The sequence below is a fragment of the Rhinoderma darwinii genome, chromosome 4 (genome assembly GCF_050947455.1).
Source record: "Rhinoderma darwinii isolate aRhiDar2 chromosome 4, aRhiDar2.hap1, whole genome shotgun sequence".
NCBI lineage: Eukaryota > Metazoa > Chordata > Amphibia > Anura > Rhinodermatidae > Rhinoderma > Rhinoderma darwinii.
The window spans coordinates 130716103-130733673 of NC_134690.1; the positions used below are offsets into that span (position 1 = coordinate 130716103).

Consider the following 17571-nt stretch of genomic DNA (forward strand, 5'->3'; position numbering starts at 1 on the left):
TATTTCCAGGAAGTGAGATGACTGACTTTATTGAACAAAATACTTGTCAGAAGTGGGATTTGAACCCACGGCTCCTTTCAGAGACCAGAACACCCAACTAGGGAAGAATTTTCATCTTGAGTCTGGTGCCTTGGACCGCTCGGCCATCCTGACATCCTGAGTATTAGGAGAGAAGACTGAAAGGTACATGCAATCACCCCGAATATACAAGTCATTTTGTTATTCAAGTACAAGTTTATTTCTCATCTGTTTGACTTTATTCAACTCTAAGATCATTGGCTCTTCTGGGTGACATAAAAGCTGACCGACCTAGAAAGAAATGCCTTCTTGTTCCCACCTGCTAGAGTTTAATTCATGTTGGATGATATTTAAAGGAATAAGAGCAACACACACTTACATTTACCAAGTGGGTTAGGCAGCTGCTTCCTAATATGCCACCGGAACAACGGAAGTGGATTGAGCCATGCCTCGTTCAGGTACCCCCAGTCTCACAATGGTGCGCAACTGGAGTCAGAAGTTATTTCCAGGAAGTGAGATGACTGACTTTATTGAACAAAATACTTGTCAGAAGTGGGATTTGAACCCACGCCTCCTTTCAGAGACCAGAACACCCAACTAGGGAAGAATTTTCATCTTGAGTCTGGCGCCTTGGACCGCTCGGCCATCCTGACATCCTGAGTACTAGGAGAGAAGACTGAAAGGTACATGCAATCACCCCGAATATACAAGTCATTTTGTTATTCAAGTACAAGTTTATTTCTCATCTGTTTGACTTTATTCAACTCTAAGATCATTGGCTCTTCTGGGTGACATAAAAGCTGACCGACCTAGAAAGAAATGCCTTCTTGTTCCCACCTGCTAGAGTTTAATTCATGTTGGATGATATTTAAAGGAATAAGAGCAACACACACTTACATTTACCAAGTGGGTTAGGCAGCTGCTTCCTAATATGCCACCGGAACAACGGAAGTGGATTGAGCCATGCCTCGTTCAGGTACCCCCAGTCTCACAATGGTGCGCAACTGGAGTCAGAAGTTATTTCCAGGAAGTGAGATGACTGACTTTATTGAACAAAATACTTGTCAGAAGTGGGATTTGAACCCACGGCTCCTTTCAGAGACCAGAACACCCAACTAGGGAAGAATTTTCATCTTGAGTCTGGCGCCTTGGACTGCTCGGCCATCCTGACATCCTGAGTATTAGGAGAGAAGACTGAAAGGTACATGCAATCACCCCGAATATACAAGTCATTTTGTTATTCAAGTACAAGTTTATTTCTCATCTGTTTGACTTTATTCAACTCTAAGATCATTGGCTCTTCTGGGTGACATAAAAGCTGACCGTCCTAGAAAGAAATGCCTTCTTGTTCCCACCTGCTAGAGTTTAATTCATGTTGGATGATATTTAAAGGAATAAGACCAACACACACTTACATTTACCAAGTGGGTTAGGCAGCTGCTTCCTAATATGCAACCGGAACAACGGAAGTGGATTGAGCCATGCCTCGTTCAGGTACCCCCAGTCTCACAATGGTGCGCAACTGGAGTCAGAAGTTATTTCCAGGAAGTGAGATGACTGACTTTATTGAACAAAATACTTGTCAGAAGTGGGATTTGAACCCACGGCTCCTTTCAGAGACCAGAACACCCAACTAGGGAAGAATTTTCATCTTGAGTCTTGCGCCTTGGACCGCTCGGCCATCCTGACATCCTGAGTATTAGGAGAGAAGACTGAAAGGTACATGCAATCACCCCGAATATACAAGTCATTTTGTTATTCAAGTACAAGTTTATTTCTCATCTGTTTGACTTTATTCAACTCTAAGATCATTGGCTCTTCTGGGTGACATAAAAGCTGACCGTCCTAGAAAGAAATGCCTTCTTGTTCCCACCTGCTAGAGTTTAATTCATGTTGGATGATATTTAAAGGAATAAGACCAACACAGACTTACATTTACCAAGTGGGTTAGGCAGCTGCTTCCTAATATGCCACCGGAACAACGGAAGCGGATTGAGCCATGCCTCGTTCAGGTACCCCCAGTCTCACAATGGTGCGCAACTGGAGTCAGAAGTTATTTCCAGGAAGTGAGATGACTGACTTTATTGAACAAAATACTTGTCAGAAGTGGGATTTGAACCCATGCCTCCTTTCAGAGACCAGAACACACAACTAGGGAAGAATTTTCATCTTGAGTCTGGCGCCTTGGACCGCTCGGCCATCCTGACATCCTGAGTATTAGGAGAGAAGACTGAAAGGTACATGCAATCACCCCGAATATACAAGTCATTTTGTTATTCAAGTACAAGTTTATTTCTCATCTGTTTGACTTTATTCAACTCTAAGATCATTGGCTCTTCTGGGTGACATAAAAGCTGACCGTCCTAGAAAGAAATGCCTTCTTGTTCCCACCTGCTAGAGTTTAATTCATGTTGGATGATATTTAAAGGAATAAGACCAACACACACTTACATTTACCAAGTGGGTTAGGCACCTGCTTCCTAATATTCCACCGGAACAACGGAAGTGGATTGAGCCATGCCTCGTTCAGGTACCCCCAGTCTCACAATGGTGCACAACTGGAGTCAGAAGTTATTTCCAGGAAGTGAGATGACTGACTTTATTGAACAAAATACTTGTCAGAAGTGGGATTTGAACCCACGCCTCTTTTCAGAGACCAGAACACCCAATTAGGGAAGAATTTTCATCTTGAGTCTGGCGCCTTGGACCGCTCGGCCATCCTGACATCCTGAGTATTAGGAGAGAAGACTGAAAGGTACATGCAATCACCCCGAATATACAAGTCATTTTGTTATTCAAGTACAAGTTTATTTCTCATCTGTTTGACTTTATTCAACTCTAAGATCATTGGCTCTTCTGGGTGACATAAAAGCTGACCGTCCTAGAAAGAAATGCCTTCTTGTTCCCACCTGCTAGAGTTTAATTCATGTTGGATAATATTTAAAGAATAAGACCAACACACACTTACATTTACCAAGTGGGTTAGGCAGCTGCTTCCTAATTTGCCACCGGAACAACGGAAGTGGATTGAGCCATGCCTCGTTCAGGTAACCCCAGTCTCACAATGGTGCGCAACTGGAGTCAGAAGTTATTTCCAGGAAGTGAGATCACTGACTTTATTGAACAAAATACTTGTCAGAAGTGGGATTTGAACCCACGCCTCCTTTCAGAGACCAGAACATCCAACTAGGGAAGAATTTTCATCTTGAGTCTGGTTCCTTGGACCGCTCAGCCATCCTGACATCCTGAGTATTAGGAGAGAAGACTGAAAGGTACATGCAATCACCCCGAATATACAAGTCATTTTGTTATTCAAGTACAAGTTTATTTCTCATCTGTTTGACTTTATTCAACTCTAAGATCATTGGCTCTTCTGGGTGACATAAAAGCTGACCGTCCTAGAAAGAAATGCCTTCTTGTTCCCACCTGCTAGAGTTTAATTCATGTTGGATGATATTTAAAGAATAAGACCAACACACACTTACATTTACCAAGTGGGTTAGGCAGCTGCTTCCTAATATGCCACCGGAACAACGGAAGTGGATTGAGCCATGCCTCGTTCAGGTAACCCCAGTCTCACAATGGTGCGCAACTGGAGTCAGAAGTTATTTCCAGGAAGTGAGATGACTGACTTTATTGAACAAAATACTTGTCAGAAGTGGGATTTGAACCCACGCCTCCTTTCAAAGACCAGAACACCCAATTAGGGAAGAATTTTCATCTTGAGTCTGGCGCCTTGGACCGCTCGGCCATCCTGACATCCTGAGTATTAGGAGAGAAGACTGAAAGGTACATGCAATCACCCCGAATATACAAGTCATTTTGTTATTCAAGTACAAGTTTATTTCTCATCTGTTTGACTTTATTCAACTCTAAGATCATTGGCTCTTCTGGGTGACATAAAAGCTTACCGTCCTAGAAAGAAATGCCTTCTTGTTCCCACCTGCTAGAGTTTAATTAATGTTGGATGATATTTAAAGGAATAAGACCAACACACACTTACATTTACCAAGTGGGTTAGGCAGCTGCTTCCTAATATGCCACCGGAACAACGGAAGTGGATTGAGCCATGCCTCGTTCAGGTAACCCCAGTCTCACAATGGTGCGCAACTGGAGTCAGAAGTTATTTCCAGGAAGTGAGATGACTGACTTTATTGAACAAAATTCTTGTCAGAAGTGGGATTTGAACCCACGCCTCCTTTCAGAGACCAGAACACCCAATTAGGGAAGAATTTTCATCTTGAGTCTGGCGCCTTGGACCGCTCGGCCATCCTGACATCCTGAGTATTAGGAGAGAAGACTGAAAGGTACATGCAATCACCCCGAATATACAAGTCATTTTGTTATTCAAGTACAAGTTTATTTCTCATCTGTTTGACTTTATTCAACTCTAAGATCATTGGCTCTTCTGGGTGACATAAAAGCTGACCGTCCTAGAAAGAAATGCCTTCTTGTTCCCACCTGCTAGAGTTTAATTCATGTTGGATGATATTTAAAGGAATAAGACCAACACACACTTACATTTACCAAGTGGGTTAGGCAGCTGCTTCCTAATATGCCACCGGAACAACGGAAGTGGATTGAGCCATGCCTCGTTCAGGTAACCCCAGTCTCACAATGGTGCGCAACTGGAGTCAGAAGTTATTTCCAGGAAGTGAGATGACTGACTTTATTGAACAAAATACTTGTCAGAAGTGGGATTTGAACCCACGCCTCCTTTCAGAGACCAGAACACCCAATTAGGGAAGAATTTTCATCTTGAGTCTGGCACCTTGGACCGCTCGGCCATCCTGACATCCTGAGTATTAGGAGAGAAGACTGAAAGGTACATGCAATCACCCCGAATATACAAGTCATTTTGTTATTCAAGTACAAGTTTATTTCTCATCTGTTTGACTTTATTCAACTCTAAGATCATTGGCTCTTCTGGGTGACATAAAAGCTGACCGTCCTAGAAAGAAATGCCTTCTTGTTCCCACCTGCTAGAGTTTAATTCATGTTGGATGATATTTACAGGAATAAGACCAACACACACTTACATTTACCAGGTGGGTTAGGCAGCTGCTTCCTAATATGCCACCGGAACAACGGAAGTGGATTGAGCCATGCCTCGTTCAGGTAACCCCAGTCTCACAATGGTGCGCAACTGGAGTCAGAAGTTATTTCCAGGAAGTGAGATGACTGACTTTATTGAACAAAATACTTGTCAGAAGTGGGATTTGAACCCACGCCTCCTTTCAGAGACCAGAACACCCAATTAGGGAAGAATTTTCATCTTGAGTCTGGCACCTTGGACCGCTCGGCCATCCTGACATCCTGAATATTAGGAGAGAAGACTGAAAGGTACATGCAATCACACCGAATATACAAGTCATTTTGTTATTCAAGTACAAGTTTATTTCTCATCTGTTTGACTTTATTCAACTCTAAGATCATTGGCTCTTCTGGGTGACATAAAAGCTGACCGTCCTAGAAAGAAATGCCTTCTTGTTCCCACCTGCTAGAGTTTAATTCATGTTGGATGATATTTACAGGAATAAGACCAACACACACTTACATTTACCAAGTGGGTTAGGCAGCTGCTTCCTAATATGCCACCGGAACAACGGAAGTGGATTGAGCCATGCCTCGTTCAGGTAACCCCAGTCTCACAATGGTGCGCAACTGGAGTCAGAAGTTATTTCCAGGAAGTGAGATGACTGACTTTATTGAACAAAATACTTGTCAGAAGTGGGATTTGAACCCACGCCTCCTTTCAGAGACCAGAACACCCAATTAGGGAAGAATTTTCATCTTGAGTCTGGCGCCTTGGACCGCTCGGCCATCCTGACATCCTGAGTATTAGGAGAGAAGACTGAAAGGTACATGCAATCACCCCGAATATACAAGTCATTTTGTTATTCAAGTACAAGTTTATTTCTCATCTGTTTGACTTTATTCAACTCTAAGATCATTGGCTCTTCTGGGTGACATAAAAGCTGACCGTCCTAGAAAGAAATGCCTTCTTGTTCCCACCTGCTAGAGTTTAATTCATGTTGGATGATATTTAAAGGAATCAGACCAACACACACTTAAATTTACCAAGTGGGTTAGGCAGCTGCTTCCTAATATGCCACCGAAACAACGGAAGTGGATTGAGCCATGCCTCGTTCAGGTAACCCCAGTCTCACAATGGTGCGCAACTGGAGTCAGAAGTTATTTCCAGGAAGTGAGATGACTGACTTTATTGAACAAAATACTTGTCAGAAGTGGGATTTGAACCCACGCCTCCTTTCAGAGACCAGAACACCCAATTAGGGAAGAATTTTCATCTTGAGTCTGGCACCTTGGACCGCTCGGCCATCCTGACATCCTGAGTATTAGGAGAGAAGACTGAAAGGTACATGCAATCACCCCGAATATACAAGTCATTTTGTTATTCAAGTACAAGTTTATTTCTCATCTGTTTGACTTTATTCAACTCTAAGATCATTGGCTCTTCTGGGTGACATAAAAGCTGACCGTCCTAGAAAGAAATGCCTTCTTGTTCCCACCTGCTAGAGTTTAATTCATGTTGGATGATATTTACAGGAATAAGACCAACACACACTTACATTTACCAGGTGGGTTAGGCAGCTGCTTCCTAATATGCCACCGGAACAACGGAAGTGGATTGAGCCATGCCTCGTTCAGGTAACCCCAGTCTCACAATGGTGCGCAACTGGAGTCAGAAGTTATTTCCAGGAAGTGAGATGACTGACTTTATTGAACAAAATACTTGTCAGAAGTGGGATTTGAACCCACGCCTCCTTTCAGAGACCAGAACACCCAATTAGGGAAGAATTTTCATCTTGAGTCTGGCGCCTTGGACCGCTCGGCCATCCTGACATCCTGAGTACTAGGAGAGAAGACTGAAAGGTACATGCAATCACCCCGAATATACAAGTCATTTTGTTATTCAAGTACAAGTTTATTTCTCATCTGTTTGACTTTATTCAACTCTAAGATCATTGGCTCTTCTGGGTGACATAAAAGCTGACCGTCCTAGAAAGAAATGCCTTCTTGTTCCCACCTGCTAGAGTTTAATTCATGTTGGATGATATTTAAAGGAATCAGACCAACACACACTTAAATTTACCAAGTGGGTTAGGCAGCTGCTTCCTAATATGCCACCGAAACAACGGAAGTGGATTGAGCCATGCCTCGTTCAGGTAACCCCAGTCTCACAATGGTGCGCAACTGGAGTCAGAAGTTATTTCCAGGAAGTGAGATGACTGACTTTATTGAACAAAATACTTGACAGAAGTGGGATTTGAACCCACGCCTCCTTTAAGAGACCAGAACACCCAATTAGGGAAGAATTTTCATCTTGAGTCTGGCACCTTGGACCGCTCGGCCATCCTGACATCCTGAGTATTAGGAGAGAAGACTGAAAGGTACATGCAATCACCCCGAATATACAAGTCATTTTGTTATTCAAGTACAAGTTTATTTCTCATCTGTTTGACTTTATTCAACTCTAAGATCATTGGCTCTTCTGGGTGACATAAAAGCTGACCGTCCTAGAAAGAAATGCCTTCTTGTTCCCACCTGCTAGAGTTTAATTCATGTTGGATGATATTTAAAGGAATAAGACCAACACACACTTACATTTACCAAGTGGGTTAGGCAGCTGCTTCCTAATATGCCAACGGAACAACGGAAGTGGATTGAGCCATGCCTCGTTCAGGTAACCCCAGTCTCACAATGGTGCGCAACTGGAGTCAGAAGTTATTTCCAGGAAGTGAGATGACTGACTTTATTGAACAAAATACTTGTCAGAAGTGGGATTTGAACCCACGCCTCCTTTCAGAGACCAGAACACCCAATTAGGGAAGAATTTTCATCTTGAGTCTGGCGCCTTGGACCGCTCGGCCACCCTGACATCCTGAGTATTAGGAGAGAAGACTGAAAGGTACATGCAATCACCCCGAATATACAAGTCATTTTGTTATTCAAGTACAAGTTTATTTCTCATCTGTTTGACTTTATTCAACTCTAAGATCATTGGCTCTTCTGGGTGACATAAAAGCTGACCGTCCTAGAAAGAAATGCCTTCTTGTTCCCACCTGCTAGAGTTTAATTCATGTTGGATGATATTTAAAGGAATAAGACCAACACACACTTACATTTACCAAGTGGGTTAGGCAGCTGCTTCCTAATATGCCACCGGAACAACGGAAGTGGATTGAGCCATGCCTCGTTCAGGTAACCCCAGTCTCACAATGGTGCGCAACTGGAGTCAGAAGTTATTTCCAGGAAGTGAGATGACTGACTTTATTGAACAAAATACTTGTCAGAAGTGGGATTTGAACCCACGCCTCCTTTCAGAGACCAGAACACCCAATTAGGGAAGAATTTTCATCTTGAGTCTGGCGCCTTGGACCGCTCGGCCATCCTGACATCCTGAGTATTAGGAGAGAAGACTGAAAGGTACATGCAATCACCCCGAATATACAAGTCATTTTGTTATTCAAGTACAAGTTTATTTCTCATCTGTTTGACTTTATTCAACTCTAAGATCATTGGCTCTTCTGGGTGACATAAAAGCTGACCGTCCTAGAAAGAAATGCCTTCTTGTTCCCACCTGCTAGAGTTTAATTCATGTTGGATGATATTTAAAGGAATAAGACCAACACACACTTACATTTACCAAGTGGGTTAGGCAGCTGATTCCTAATATGCCACCGGAACAACGGAAGTGGATTGAGCCATGCCTCGTTCAGGTAACCCCAGTCTCACAATGGTGCGCAACTGGAGTCAGAAGTTATTTCCAGGAAGTGAGATGACTGACTTTATTGAACAAAATACTTGTCAGAAGTGGGATTTGAACCCACGCCTCCTTTCAGAGACCAGAACACCCAATTAGGGAAGAATTTTCATCTTGAGTCTGGCGCCTTGGACCGCTCGGCCATCCTGACATCCTGAGTATTAGGAGAGAAGACTGAAAGGTACATGCAATCACCCCGAATATACAAGTCATTTTGTTATTCAAGTACAAGTTTATTTCTCATCTGTTTGACTTTATTCAACTCTAAGATCATTGGCTCTTCTGGGTGACATAAAAGCTGACCGTCCTAGAAAGAAATGCCTTCTTGTTCCCACCTGCTAGAGTTTAATTCATGTTGGATGATATTTAAAGGAATAAGACCAACACACACTTACATTTACCAAGTGGGTTAGGCAGCTGCTTCCTAATATGCCACCGGAACAACGGAAGTGGATTGAGCCATGCCTCGTTCAGGTAACCCCAGTCTCACAATGGTGCGCAACTGGAGTCAGAAGTTATTTCCAGAAAGTGAGATGACTGACTTTATTGAACAAAATACTTGTCAGAAGTGGGATTTGAACCCACGCCTCCTTTCAGAGACCAGAACACCCAACTAGGCAAACATTTTCATCTTGAGTCTGGCGCCGTAGACCGCTCAGCCATCCTGACATCCTGAGTGTTAGGAGAGAAGACTGAAAGGTACATGCAATCACCCCGAATATACAAGTCATTTTGTTATTCAAGCACAAGTTTATTTCTCATCTGTTTGACTTTATTCAACTCTAAGATCATTGGCTCTTCTGGGTGACATAAAAGCTGACCGTCCTAGAAAGAAATGCCTTCTTGTTCCCACCTGCTAGAGTTTAATTCATGTTCGTTGATATTTACAGGAATAAGACCAGCACACACTTACATTTACCAAGTGGGTTAGGCAGCTGCTTCCTAATATGCCACCGGAACAACGGAAGTGGATTGAGCCATGCCTCGTTCAGGTAACCCCAGTCTCACAATGGTGCACAACTGGAGTCAGAAGTTATTTCCAGGAAGTGAGATGACTGACTTTATTGAACAAAATACTTGTCAGAAGTGGGATTTGAACCCACGCCTCCTTTCAGAGACCAGAACACCCAACTAGGGAAGAATTTTCATCTTGAGTCTGGCACCTTGGACTGCTCGGCCATCCTGACATCCTGAGTATTAGGAGAGAAGACTGAAAGGTACATGCAATCACCCCGAATATACAAGTCATTTTGTTATTCAAGTACAAGTTTATTTCTCATCTGTTTGACTTTATTCAACTCTAAGATCATTGGCTCTTCTGGGTGACATAAAAGCTGACCGTCCTAGAAAGAAATGCCTTCTTGTTCCCACCTGCTAGAGTTTAATTCATGTTGGATGATATTTACAGGAATAAGACCAACACACACTTACATTTACCAGGTGGGTTAGGCAGCTGCTTCCTAATATGCCACCGGAACAACGGAAGTGGATTGAGCCATGCCTCGTTCAGGTAACCCCAGTCTCACAATGGTGCGCAACTGGAGTCAGAAGTTATTTCCAGGAAGTGAGATGACTGACTTTATTGAACAAAATACTTGTCAGAAGTGGGATTTGAACCCACGCCTCCTTTCAGAGACCAGAACACCCAATTAGGGAAGAATTTTCATCTTGAGTCTGGCACCTTGGACCGCTCGGCCATCCTGACATCCTGAGTATTAGGAGAGAAGACTGAAAGGTACATGCAATCACACCGAATATACAAGTCATTTTGTTATTCAAGTACAAGTTTATTTCTCATCTGTTTGACTTTATTCAACTCTAAGATCATTGGCTCTTCTGGGTGACATAAAAGCTGACCGTCCTAGAAAGAAATGCCTTCTTGTTCCCACCTGCTAGAGTTTAATTCATGTTGGATGATATTTACAGGAATAAGACCAACACACACTTACATTTACCAAGTGGGTTAGGCAGCTGCTTCCTAATATGCCACCGGAACAACGGAAGTGGATTGAGCCATGCCTCGTTCAGGTAACCCCAGTCTCACAATGGTGCGCAACTGGAGTCAGAAGTTATTTCCAGGAAGTGAGATGACTGACTTTATTGAACAAAATACTTGTCAGAAGTGGGATTTGAACCCACGCCTCCTTTCAGAGACCAGAACACCCAATTAGGGAAGAATTTTCATCTTGAGTCTGGCGCCTTGGACCGCTCGGCCATCCTGACATCCTGAGTATTAGGAGAGAAGACTGAAAGGTACATGCAATCACCCCGAATATACAAGTCATTTTGTTATTCAAGTACAAGTTTATTTCTCATCTGTTTGACTTTATTCAACTCTAAGATCATTGGCTCTTCTGGGTGACATAAAAGCTGACTGTCCTAGAAAGAAATGCCTTCTTCTTCCCACCTGCTAGAGTTTAATTCATGTTGGATGATATTTAAAGGAATAAGACCAACACACACTTACATTTACCAAGTGGGTTAGGCAGCTGCTTCCTAATATGCCACCGGAACAACGGAAGTGGATTGAGCCATGCCTCGTTCAGGTAACTCCAGTCTCACAATGGTGCGCAACTGGAGTCAGAAGTTATTTCCAGGAAGTGAGATGACTGACTTTATTGAACAAAATACTTGTTAGAAGTGGGATTTGAACCCACACCTCCTTTCAGAGACCAGAACACCCAACTAGGGAAGAATTTTCATCTTGAGTCTGGTGCCTTAGACCGCTCAGCCATCCTGCCATCCTGAGTGTTAGGAGAGAAGACTGAAAGGTACATGCAATCACCCCGAATATACAAGTCATTTTGTTATTCAAGTACAAGTTTATTTCTCATCTGTTTGACTTTATTCAACTCTAAGATCATTGGCTCTTCTGGGTGACATAAAAGCTGACCGTCCTAGAAAGAAATGCCTTCTTGTTCCCACCTGCTAGAGTTTAATTCATGTTGGATGATATTTAAAGGAATCAGACCAACACACACTTAAATTTACCAAGTGGGTTAGGCAGCTGCTTCCTAATATGCCACCGAAACAACGGAAGTGGATTGAGCCATGCCTCGTTCAGGTAACCCCAGTCTCACAATGGTGCGCAACTGGAGTCAGAAGTTATTTCCAGGAAGTGAGATGACTGACTTTATTGAACAAAATACTTGTCAGAAGTGGGATTTGAACCCACGCCTCCTTTCAGAAACCAGAACACCCAATTAGGGAAGAATTTTCATCTTGAGTCTGGCGCCTTGGACCGCTCGGCCACCCTGACATCCTGAGTATTAGGAGAGAAGACTGAAAGGTACATGCAATCACCCCGAATATACAAGTCATTTTGTTATTCAAGTACAAGTTTATTTCTCATCTGTTTGACTTTATTCAACTCTAAGATCATTGGCTCTTCTGGGTGACATAAAAGCTGACTGTCCTAGAAAGAAATGCCTTCTTCTTCCCACCTGCTAGAGTTTAATTCATGTTGGATGATATTTAAAGGAATAAGACCAACACACACTTACATTTACCAAGTGGGTTAGGCAGCTGCTTCCTAATATGCCACCGGAACAACGGAAGTGGATTGAGCCATGCCTCGTTCAGGTAACTCCAGTCTCACAATGGTGCGCAACTGGAGTCAGAAGTTATTTCCAGGAAGTGAGATGACTGACTTTATTGAACAAAATACTTGTTAGAAGTGGGATTTGAACCCACACCTCCTTTCAGAGACCAGAACACCCAACTAGGGAAGAATTTTCATCTTGAGTCTGGTGCCTTAGACCGCTCAGCCATCCTGCCATCCTGAGTGTTAGGAGAGAAGACTGAAAGGTACATGCAATCACCCCGAATATACAAGTCATTTTGTTATTCAAGTACAAGTTTATTTCTCATCTGTTTGACTTTATTCAACTCTAAGATCATTGGCTCTTCTGGGTGACATAAAAGCTGACCGTCCTAGAAAGAAATGCCTTCTTGTTCCCACCTGCTAGAGTTTAATTCATGTTGGATGATATTTAAAGGAATCAGACCAACACACACTTAAATTTACCAAGTGGGTTAGGCAGCTGCTTCCTAATATGCCACCGAAACAACGGAAGTGGATTGAGCCATGCCTCGTTCAGGTAACCCCAGTCTCACAATGGTGCGCAACTGGAGTCAGAAGTTATTTCCAGGAAGTGAGATGACTGACTTTATTGAACAAAATACTTGTCAGAAGTGGGATTTGAACCCACGCCTCCTTTCAGAAACCAGAACACCCAATTAGGGAAGAATTTTCATCTTGAGTCTGGCGCCTTGGACCGCTCGGCCACCCTGACATCCTGAGTATTAGGAGAGAAGACTGAAAGGTACATGCAATCACCCCGAATATACAAGTCATTTTGTTATTCAAGTACAAGTTTATTTCTCATCTGTTTGACTTTATTCAACTCTAAGATCATTGGCTCTTCTGGGTGACATAAAAGCTGACCGTCCTAGAAAGAAATGCCTTCTTGTTCCCACCTGCTAGAGTTTAATTCATGTTGGATGATATTTAAAGGAATAAGACCAACACACACTTACATTTACCAAGTGGGTTAGGCAGCTGCTTCCTAATATGCCACCGGAACAACGGAAGTGGATTGAGCCATGCCTCGTTCAGGTAACCCCAGTCTCACAATGGTGCGCAACTGGAGTCAGAAGTTATTTCCAGGAAGTGAGATGACTGACTTTATTGAACAAAATACTTGTCAGAAGTGGGATTTGAACCCACGCCTCCTTTCAGAGACCAGAACACCCAATTAGGGAAGAATTTTCATCTTGAGTCTGGCGCCTTGGACCGCTCGGCCATCCTGACATCCTGAGTATTAGGAGAGAAGACTGAAAGGTACATGCAATCACCCTGAATATACAAGTCATTTTGTTATTCAAGTACAAGTTTATTTCTCATCTGTTTGACTTTATTCAACTCTAAGATCATTGGCTCTTCTGGGTGACATAAAAGCTGACCGTCCTAGAAAGAAATGCCTTCTTGTTCCCACCTGCTAGAGTTTAATTCATGTTGGATGATATTTAAAGGAATAAGACCAACACACACTTACATTTACCAAGTGGGTTAGGCAGCTGCTTCCTAATATGCCACCGGAACAACGGAAGTGGATTGAGCCATGCCTCGTTCAGGTAACCCCAGTCTCACAATGGTGCGCAACTGGAGTCAGAAGTTATTTCCAGGAAGTGAGATGACTGACTTTATTGAACAAAATACTTGTCAGAAGTGGGATTTGAACCCACGCCTCCTTTCAGAGACCAGAACACCCAATTAGGGAAGAATTTTCATCTTGAGTCTGGCGCCTTGGACCGCTCGGCCATCCTGACCTCCTGAGTATTAGGAGAGAAGACTGAAAGGTACATGCAATCACCCCGAATATACAAGTCATTTTGTTATTCAAGTACAAGTTTATTTCTCATCTGTTTGACTTTATTTAACTCTAAGATCATTGGCTCTTCTGGGTGACATAAAAGCTGACCGTCCTAGAAAGAAATGCCTTCTTGTTCCCACCTGCTAGAGTTTAATTCATGTTGGATGATATTTAAAGGAATAAGACCAACACACACTTACATTTACCAAGTGGGTTAGGCAGCTGATTCCTAATATGCCACCGGAACAACGGAAGTGGATTGAGCCATGCCTCGTTCAGGTAACCCCAGTCTCACAATGGTGCGCAACTGGAGTCAGAAGTTATTTCCAGGAAGTGAGATGACTGACTTTATTGAACAAAATACTTGTCAGAAGTGGGATTTGAACCCACGCCTCCTTTCAGAGACCAGAACACCCAATTAGGGAAGAATTTTCATCTTGAGTCTGGTGCCTTGGACCGCTCGGCCATCCTGACATCCTGAGTATTAGGAGAGAAGACTGAAAGGTACATGCAATCACCCCGAATATACAAGTCATTTTGTTATTCAAGTACAAGTTTATTTCTCATCTGTTTGACTTTATTCAACTCTAAGATCATTGGCTCTTCTGGGTGACATAAAAGCTGACCGTCCTAGAAAGAAATGCCTTCTTGTTCCCACCTGCTAGAGTTTAATTCATGTTGGATGATATTTACAGGAATAAGACCAACACACACTTACATTTACCAAGTGGGTTAGGCAGCTGCTTCCTAATATGCCACCGGAACAACGGAAGTGGATTGAGCCATGCCTCGTTCAGGTAACCCCAGTCTCACAATGGTGCGCAACTGGAGTCAGAAGTTATTTCCAGAAAGTGAGATGACTGACTTTATTGAACAAAATACTTGTCAGAAGTGGGATTTGAACCCACGCCTCCTTTCAGAGACCAGAACACCCAACTAGGCAAACATTTTCATCTTGAGTCTGGCGCCGTAGACCGCTCAGCCATCCTGACATCCTGAGTGTTAGGAGAGAAGACTGAAAGGTACATGCAATCACCCCGAATATACAAGTCATTTTGTTATTCAAGCACAAGTTTATTTCTCATCTGTTTGACTTTATTCAACTCTAAGATCATTGGCTCTTCTGGGTGACATAAAAGCTGACCGTCCTAGAAAGAAATGCCTTCTTGTTCCCACCTGCTAGAGTTTAATTCATGTTGGTTGATATTTACAGGAATAAGACCAGCACACACTTACATTTACCAAGTGGGTTAGGCAGCTGCTTCCTAATATGCCACCGGAACAACGGAAGTGGATTGAGCCATGCCTCGTTCAGGTAACCCCAGTCTCACAATGGTGCACAACTGGAGTCAGAAGTTATTTCCAGGAAGTGAGATGACTGACTTTATTGAACAAAATACTTGTCAGAAGTGGGATTTGAACCCACGCCTCCTTTCAGAGACCAGAACACCCAACTAGGGAAGAATTTTCATCTTGAGTCTGGCGCCTTGGACCGCTCGGCCATCCTGACATCCTGAGTATTAGGAGAGAAGACTGAAAGGTACATGCAATCACCCCGAATATACAAGTCATTTTGTTATTCAAGTACAAGTTTATTTCTCATCTGTTTGACTTTATTCAACTCTAAGATCATTGGCTCTTCTGGGTGACATAAAAGCTGACCGTCCTAGAAAGAAATGCCTTCTTGTTCCCACCTGCTAGAGTTTAATTCATGTTGGATGATATTTAAAGGAATAAGACCAACACACACTTACATTTACCAAGTGGGTTAGGCAGCTGCTTCCTAATATGCAACTGGAACAACGGAAGTGGATTGAGCCATGCCTCGTTCAGGTACCCCCAGTCTCACAATGGTGCACAACTGGAGTCAGAAGTTATTTCCAGGAAGTGAGATGACTGACTTTATTGAACAAAATACTTGTCAGAAGTGGGATTTGAACCCACGCCTCCTTTCAGAGACCAGAACACCCAACTAGGGAAGAATTTTCATCTTGAGTCTGGCACCTTGGACTGCTCGGCCATCCTGACATCCTGAGTATTAGGAGAGAAGACTGAAAGGTACATGCAATCACCCCGAATATACAAGTCATTTTGTTATTCAAGTACAAGTTTATTTCTCATCTGTTTGACTTTATTTAACTCTAAGATCATTGGCTCTTCTGGGTGACATAAAAGCTGACCGTCCTAGAAAGAAATGCCTTCTTGTTCCCACCTGCTAGAGTTTAATTCATGTTGGATGATATTTAAAGGAATAAGACCAACACACACTTACATTTACCAAGTGGGTTAGGCAGCTGCTTCCTAATATGCCACCGGAACAACGGAAGTGGATTGAGCCATGCCTCGTTCAGGTACCCCCAGTCTCACAATGGTGCGCAACTGGAGTCAGAAGTTATTTCCAGGAAGTGAGATGACTGACTTTATTGAACAAAATACTTGTCAGAAGTGGGATTTGAACCCACACCTCCTTTCAGGGACCAGAACACCCAACTAGGGAAGAATTTTCATCTTGAGTCTGGCGCCTTGGACCGCTCGACCATCCTGACATCCTGAGTATTAGGAGAGAAGACTGAAAGGTACATGCAATCACCCCGAATATACAAGTCATTTTGTTATTCAAGTACAAGTTTATTTCTCATCTGTTTGACTTTATTCAACTCTAAGATCATTGGCTCTTCTGGGTGACATAAAAGCTGACCGTCCTAGAAAGAAATGCCTTCTTGTTCCCACCTGCTAGAGTTTAATTCATGTTGGATGATATTTAAAGGAATAAGACCAACACACACTTACATTTACCAAGGGGGTTTAGGCAGCTGCTTCCTAATATGCCACCGGAACAACGGAAGTGGATTGAGCCATGCCTCGTTCAGGTACCCCCAGTCTCACAATGGTTGCGCAACTGGAGTCAGAAGTTATTTCCAGGAAGTGAGATGACTGACTTTATTGAACAAAATACTTGTCAGAAGTGGGATTTGAACCCACGCCTCCTTTCAGAGACCAGAACACCCAACTAGGGAAGAATTTTCATCTTGAGTCTGGCGCCTTGGACCGCTCGGCCATCCTGACATCCTGAGTATTAGGAGAGAAGACTGAAAGGTACATGCAATCACCCCGAATATACAAGTCATTTTGTTATTCAAGTTCAAGTTTATTTCTCATCTGTTTGACTTTATTCAACTCTAAGATCATTGGCTCTTCTGGGTGACATAAAAGCTGACCGTCCTAGAAAGAAATGCCTTCTTGTTCCCACCTGCTAGAGTTTTATTCATGTTGGATGATATTTACAGGAATAAGACCAACACACACTTACATTTACCAAGTGGGTTAGGCAGCTGCTTCCTAATATGCCACCGGGACAACGGAAGTGGATTGAGCCTTGCCTCGTTCAGG

General features: G+C 42.9%; 30 non-coding genes across 30 annotated transcripts; all 30 read right to left on the bottom strand.

Moving 5' to 3' along the window:
* Positions 1-44: 44 nt before the first annotated feature.
* Positions 45-153, bottom strand: TRNAL-CAA (transfer RNA leucine (anticodon CAA)). Its single transcript has 2 exons — positions 116-153; positions 45-90 (listed from the first exon to the last, which is right to left on the bottom strand). It is a non-coding gene; the product is annotated as a tRNA-Leu (tRNA).
* Positions 154-562: 409 nt separating this feature from the next.
* TRNAL-CAA (transfer RNA leucine (anticodon CAA)) lies at positions 563-671 on the bottom strand. Its single transcript has 2 exons — positions 634-671; positions 563-608 (listed from the first exon to the last, which is right to left on the bottom strand). It is a non-coding gene; the product is annotated as a tRNA-Leu (tRNA).
* Positions 672-1080: 409 nt separating this feature from the next.
* On the bottom strand, positions 1081-1189 carry TRNAL-CAA (transfer RNA leucine (anticodon CAA)). The gene is made up of 2 exons: positions 1152-1189; positions 1081-1126 (listed from the first exon to the last, which is right to left on the bottom strand). It is a non-coding gene; the product is annotated as a tRNA-Leu (tRNA).
* Positions 1190-2116: 927 nt separating this feature from the next.
* On the bottom strand, positions 2117-2225 carry TRNAL-CAA (transfer RNA leucine (anticodon CAA)). Its single transcript has 2 exons — positions 2188-2225; positions 2117-2162 (listed from the first exon to the last, which is right to left on the bottom strand). It is a non-coding gene; the product is annotated as a tRNA-Leu (tRNA).
* A 409-nt stretch (positions 2226-2634) lies between these two features.
* On the bottom strand, positions 2635-2743 carry TRNAL-CAA (transfer RNA leucine (anticodon CAA)). Its single transcript has 2 exons — positions 2706-2743; positions 2635-2680 (listed from the first exon to the last, which is right to left on the bottom strand). It is a non-coding gene; the product is annotated as a tRNA-Leu (tRNA).
* Positions 2744-3668: 925 nt separating this feature from the next.
* Positions 3669-3777, bottom strand: TRNAL-CAA (transfer RNA leucine (anticodon CAA)). The gene is made up of 2 exons: positions 3740-3777; positions 3669-3714 (listed from the first exon to the last, which is right to left on the bottom strand). It is a non-coding gene; the product is annotated as a tRNA-Leu (tRNA).
* Positions 3778-4186: 409 nt separating this feature from the next.
* On the bottom strand, positions 4187-4295 carry TRNAL-CAA (transfer RNA leucine (anticodon CAA)). The gene is made up of 2 exons: positions 4258-4295; positions 4187-4232 (listed from the first exon to the last, which is right to left on the bottom strand). It is a non-coding gene; the product is annotated as a tRNA-Leu (tRNA).
* A 409-nt stretch (positions 4296-4704) lies between these two features.
* On the bottom strand, positions 4705-4813 carry TRNAL-CAA (transfer RNA leucine (anticodon CAA)). The gene is made up of 2 exons: positions 4776-4813; positions 4705-4750 (listed from the first exon to the last, which is right to left on the bottom strand). It is a non-coding gene; the product is annotated as a tRNA-Leu (tRNA).
* Positions 4814-5222: 409 nt separating this feature from the next.
* On the bottom strand, positions 5223-5331 carry TRNAL-CAA (transfer RNA leucine (anticodon CAA)). The gene is made up of 2 exons: positions 5294-5331; positions 5223-5268 (listed from the first exon to the last, which is right to left on the bottom strand). It is a non-coding gene; the product is annotated as a tRNA-Leu (tRNA).
* A 409-nt stretch (positions 5332-5740) lies between these two features.
* On the bottom strand, positions 5741-5849 carry TRNAL-CAA (transfer RNA leucine (anticodon CAA)). Its single transcript has 2 exons — positions 5812-5849; positions 5741-5786 (listed from the first exon to the last, which is right to left on the bottom strand). It is a non-coding gene; the product is annotated as a tRNA-Leu (tRNA).
* A 409-nt stretch (positions 5850-6258) lies between these two features.
* TRNAL-CAA (transfer RNA leucine (anticodon CAA)) lies at positions 6259-6367 on the bottom strand. The gene is made up of 2 exons: positions 6330-6367; positions 6259-6304 (listed from the first exon to the last, which is right to left on the bottom strand). It is a non-coding gene; the product is annotated as a tRNA-Leu (tRNA).
* Positions 6368-6776: 409 nt separating this feature from the next.
* Positions 6777-6885, bottom strand: TRNAL-CAA (transfer RNA leucine (anticodon CAA)). Its single transcript has 2 exons — positions 6848-6885; positions 6777-6822 (listed from the first exon to the last, which is right to left on the bottom strand). It is a non-coding gene; the product is annotated as a tRNA-Leu (tRNA).
* Positions 6886-7294: 409 nt separating this feature from the next.
* TRNAL-CAA (transfer RNA leucine (anticodon CAA)) lies at positions 7295-7403 on the bottom strand. Its single transcript has 2 exons — positions 7366-7403; positions 7295-7340 (listed from the first exon to the last, which is right to left on the bottom strand). It is a non-coding gene; the product is annotated as a tRNA-Leu (tRNA).
* Positions 7404-7812: 409 nt separating this feature from the next.
* On the bottom strand, positions 7813-7921 carry TRNAL-CAA (transfer RNA leucine (anticodon CAA)). Its single transcript has 2 exons — positions 7884-7921; positions 7813-7858 (listed from the first exon to the last, which is right to left on the bottom strand). It is a non-coding gene; the product is annotated as a tRNA-Leu (tRNA).
* A 409-nt stretch (positions 7922-8330) lies between these two features.
* Positions 8331-8439, bottom strand: TRNAL-CAA (transfer RNA leucine (anticodon CAA)). Its single transcript has 2 exons — positions 8402-8439; positions 8331-8376 (listed from the first exon to the last, which is right to left on the bottom strand). It is a non-coding gene; the product is annotated as a tRNA-Leu (tRNA).
* Positions 8440-8848: 409 nt separating this feature from the next.
* TRNAL-CAA (transfer RNA leucine (anticodon CAA)) lies at positions 8849-8957 on the bottom strand. Its single transcript has 2 exons — positions 8920-8957; positions 8849-8894 (listed from the first exon to the last, which is right to left on the bottom strand). It is a non-coding gene; the product is annotated as a tRNA-Leu (tRNA).
* Positions 8958-9366: 409 nt separating this feature from the next.
* Positions 9367-9475, bottom strand: TRNAL-CAA (transfer RNA leucine (anticodon CAA)). The gene is made up of 2 exons: positions 9438-9475; positions 9367-9412 (listed from the first exon to the last, which is right to left on the bottom strand). It is a non-coding gene; the product is annotated as a tRNA-Leu (tRNA).
* Positions 9476-9884: 409 nt separating this feature from the next.
* Positions 9885-9993, bottom strand: TRNAL-CAA (transfer RNA leucine (anticodon CAA)). Its single transcript has 2 exons — positions 9956-9993; positions 9885-9930 (listed from the first exon to the last, which is right to left on the bottom strand). It is a non-coding gene; the product is annotated as a tRNA-Leu (tRNA).
* A 409-nt stretch (positions 9994-10402) lies between these two features.
* Positions 10403-10511, bottom strand: TRNAL-CAA (transfer RNA leucine (anticodon CAA)). The gene is made up of 2 exons: positions 10474-10511; positions 10403-10448 (listed from the first exon to the last, which is right to left on the bottom strand). It is a non-coding gene; the product is annotated as a tRNA-Leu (tRNA).
* Positions 10512-10920: 409 nt separating this feature from the next.
* Positions 10921-11029, bottom strand: TRNAL-CAA (transfer RNA leucine (anticodon CAA)). The gene is made up of 2 exons: positions 10992-11029; positions 10921-10966 (listed from the first exon to the last, which is right to left on the bottom strand). It is a non-coding gene; the product is annotated as a tRNA-Leu (tRNA).
* A 927-nt stretch (positions 11030-11956) lies between these two features.
* Positions 11957-12065, bottom strand: TRNAL-CAA (transfer RNA leucine (anticodon CAA)). The gene is made up of 2 exons: positions 12028-12065; positions 11957-12002 (listed from the first exon to the last, which is right to left on the bottom strand). It is a non-coding gene; the product is annotated as a tRNA-Leu (tRNA).
* Positions 12066-12992: 927 nt separating this feature from the next.
* Positions 12993-13101, bottom strand: TRNAL-CAA (transfer RNA leucine (anticodon CAA)). Its single transcript has 2 exons — positions 13064-13101; positions 12993-13038 (listed from the first exon to the last, which is right to left on the bottom strand). It is a non-coding gene; the product is annotated as a tRNA-Leu (tRNA).
* A 409-nt stretch (positions 13102-13510) lies between these two features.
* On the bottom strand, positions 13511-13619 carry TRNAL-CAA (transfer RNA leucine (anticodon CAA)). Its single transcript has 2 exons — positions 13582-13619; positions 13511-13556 (listed from the first exon to the last, which is right to left on the bottom strand). It is a non-coding gene; the product is annotated as a tRNA-Leu (tRNA).
* A 409-nt stretch (positions 13620-14028) lies between these two features.
* On the bottom strand, positions 14029-14137 carry TRNAL-CAA (transfer RNA leucine (anticodon CAA)). The gene is made up of 2 exons: positions 14100-14137; positions 14029-14074 (listed from the first exon to the last, which is right to left on the bottom strand). It is a non-coding gene; the product is annotated as a tRNA-Leu (tRNA).
* Positions 14138-14546: 409 nt separating this feature from the next.
* Positions 14547-14655, bottom strand: TRNAL-CAA (transfer RNA leucine (anticodon CAA)). The gene is made up of 2 exons: positions 14618-14655; positions 14547-14592 (listed from the first exon to the last, which is right to left on the bottom strand). It is a non-coding gene; the product is annotated as a tRNA-Leu (tRNA).
* Positions 14656-15064: 409 nt separating this feature from the next.
* On the bottom strand, positions 15065-15173 carry TRNAL-CAA (transfer RNA leucine (anticodon CAA)). Its single transcript has 2 exons — positions 15136-15173; positions 15065-15110 (listed from the first exon to the last, which is right to left on the bottom strand). It is a non-coding gene; the product is annotated as a tRNA-Leu (tRNA).
* A 409-nt stretch (positions 15174-15582) lies between these two features.
* On the bottom strand, positions 15583-15691 carry TRNAL-CAA (transfer RNA leucine (anticodon CAA)). Its single transcript has 2 exons — positions 15654-15691; positions 15583-15628 (listed from the first exon to the last, which is right to left on the bottom strand). It is a non-coding gene; the product is annotated as a tRNA-Leu (tRNA).
* Positions 15692-16100: 409 nt separating this feature from the next.
* On the bottom strand, positions 16101-16209 carry TRNAL-CAA (transfer RNA leucine (anticodon CAA)). Its single transcript has 2 exons — positions 16172-16209; positions 16101-16146 (listed from the first exon to the last, which is right to left on the bottom strand). It is a non-coding gene; the product is annotated as a tRNA-Leu (tRNA).
* Positions 16210-16618: 409 nt separating this feature from the next.
* TRNAL-CAA (transfer RNA leucine (anticodon CAA)) lies at positions 16619-16727 on the bottom strand. Its single transcript has 2 exons — positions 16690-16727; positions 16619-16664 (listed from the first exon to the last, which is right to left on the bottom strand). It is a non-coding gene; the product is annotated as a tRNA-Leu (tRNA).
* Positions 16728-17138: 411 nt separating this feature from the next.
* On the bottom strand, positions 17139-17247 carry TRNAL-CAA (transfer RNA leucine (anticodon CAA)). The gene is made up of 2 exons: positions 17210-17247; positions 17139-17184 (listed from the first exon to the last, which is right to left on the bottom strand). It is a non-coding gene; the product is annotated as a tRNA-Leu (tRNA).
* Positions 17248-17571: the final 324 nt, after the last annotated feature.